This window comes from Entelurus aequoreus, linkage group LG11, assembly GCF_033978785.1.
Source record: "Entelurus aequoreus isolate RoL-2023_Sb linkage group LG11, RoL_Eaeq_v1.1, whole genome shotgun sequence".
NCBI classification, from domain to species: Eukaryota; Metazoa; Chordata; class Actinopteri; order Syngnathiformes; family Syngnathidae; genus Entelurus; species Entelurus aequoreus.
In genome coordinates, this window is record NC_084741.1 from 73,603,083 (window position 1) to 73,605,622 (window position 2,540).

Consider the following 2,540-nt stretch of genomic DNA (forward strand, 5'->3'; position numbering starts at 1 on the left):
TGGGGACCACTGTGCTAAAGGTTCTAAGTGTTGTACGTGCATACAAATGTTTTAAATTATTTTTTCCTCCAAGGTTATATTCCTCTTTAGTTGAGAAGAATTGTTGTACATTATTTGGTAGCAGGTTATAGTTTGCTTTGTACATCATTTTAGCTGTTTGCAATTTTACCAAATCACCGAACTTTAATATTTTTGACTCAATAAATAAAGGGTTTGTATGTTCTCTATATCCAACATTATGTATTATTCTAACTGATCTTTTTTGTAACACGGTTAGCGAATGTAGTGCACATTTGTAGTTATTTCCCCACATTTTTACTTTGGACAAGAGATTATTGTGACGATACACACTTTGTTCAAAGACAACTTATTTTTATATATATTGTTACTATTGTAACCTATTTTTATTAGCTTGCTTCATTCTGATGTTAAGTTCCTGTTACAATAAGCTGTTATACAGTATATGCCTTGAGCTCTTATTTTGAAGGCGCTAAGGGCGGAAGTGGTGACACGTTGTAGTGGAGCGGAGGTTTTAAAAGAAAGAAAAATAAAGTGGTCCTCGTGTAAAATTGGAGCCTCCGTGTTTGTTATTTTGTAGTTTTATACAGTATAGGCGACATATAAAAACCATCTGTTACAATAGTTTTTGGATATCATTCTGTATGGGAAAAAACTGTAGCAAGCGAATTTAATTTTTACTTTGGACAAGAGATTATTGTGACTTTGTTTAAAGACAACATATTTTTTATATATATATTTGTAGTATTGTAACCTATTTTTATGGGCTTGCCTCTTTTTAAGTTCCTGTTATAAGCTTTTATACAGTATATGCCTTGAGCTCTTATTTTGAAGGCGCTAAGGGCGGAAGTGGTGACACGTTGTAGTGGAGCGGAGGTTTTGAAAGAAATAAAAATAAAGTGATCCTCGTGTAAAACTGGAGCCTCCGTGTTTGTTATTTTATAGTTTGATACCGTATAGGCGACATATATAAACCCTGGGTTACATTGGTGGCAGCAGTGGGATCAAGGTGCCGCAAAAGAAAGACGTCTAATTACCGTAAAGTTTGGAGAGTCCGCTAGCTTCTTCTAAGTTGGCCGCAGCTAGCAACGGCAGAGCTTCTCTTGTCAGAAAGCACGAAGACTGCTTTCATCTTGCTGCTGTCTTCTAATTTATGTAGAATAAAGACGAGGACCACTTTATTTTTTACTCTATTTATTTATTTATTCTTTTCTCCTTTCACGAATATTTAATTTTGGATTGTCACATGACATCAATGTGTTTTATTGTGAAATACAGGATTTAACGCCACAGTTATTTCCCTTGACATGACAACTTCTGGTTCAATGTCGGAATATAAAAAAACGCAAATGGTCGTACTTTTTTTTTTTTTTTTTTTAAACAAAAAAACCTTTATTATCATTGAACTTGAGCGCTGCAATTTACAGAGCGTCCCTGAAAGCAGCAGGATTCAAGATGGTGGTACTGTCACGCCAAATGTCTTCCCCCTACAACCCATAGACATATATAAAGCTACAACCCCCCCACCCCCACATTTACTTCCGGGGTCATTTTCTCTTACGTCAGCACTTCGGCTTTGACTGCCCGTCGCTGGAAGGATACTTTTTTTATTTTTATTTTATAATATAGCGTTAACAAAACGTCTTTATTAATCGGACAATATTAATCGGACAAATTAACTTGAGGATATTCCTGACTGCACATTTGACTCGTGGACATATGCGGAAATGAATAACAGTGTACAATAAGTTAATTCATTATCAATCAACATTATCAAACTTTATTAAAACTAAATGTATTCGTTAAATTCCGTTTTGTATAGTTCTCTTTGTAAGTGAACTAAATTAAAATGACATGGAAGTATCCTTCCAGCGACAGTCAAAGCCGAAGTTCTAGCGATCGCTGTCAATGATGTAAGAGGAAATGACGTAAGAGGAAATAACCCCAGAAGTAAATGGGGGGGGGGTGTAGGGGGAAGAAATTTGGCGTGACAGTACCTTCCTTTTTTTATTTTTTTTCATTTTATTTCTTTCAAAACCTCCGCTCCACTACAACGTGTCACCACTTCCGCCCTTAGCGCCTTCAAAACAAGAGCTCAAGGCATATACTGTATAACAGCTTATAACAGGAATTTAACTTCAGAAAGAGGTAATTAAGCCCATAAAAATAGGTTACACTATTACAGTCCTCCTTCGCCACATCCCGCATTAAAGTCTACAGCTTCACTCTATCACATATGTTCTTTCTCTAGGCATATTTAAAAATGGTTCCCTAATTTGGGCAATTTAAAGCCTTCAATATTTATAAAAACCGTAGCATCGGTCTCGAGTTGAGGCTAAACCAATCAGAGCTTGCTGTTCAGTATCACGGCCACTGATTGGCTCATGAGTGTGAAAGTGACCATAGACGTCTTATAAGTAGACGCAGCATTGGCTGCTGTGACGCGAGAAATTGGGCCGCCATCTTGAAGTGGTGATGAGGAGCCGGCGAGCAGCCTAAACTGACAGTTGACAGGTAGAAAA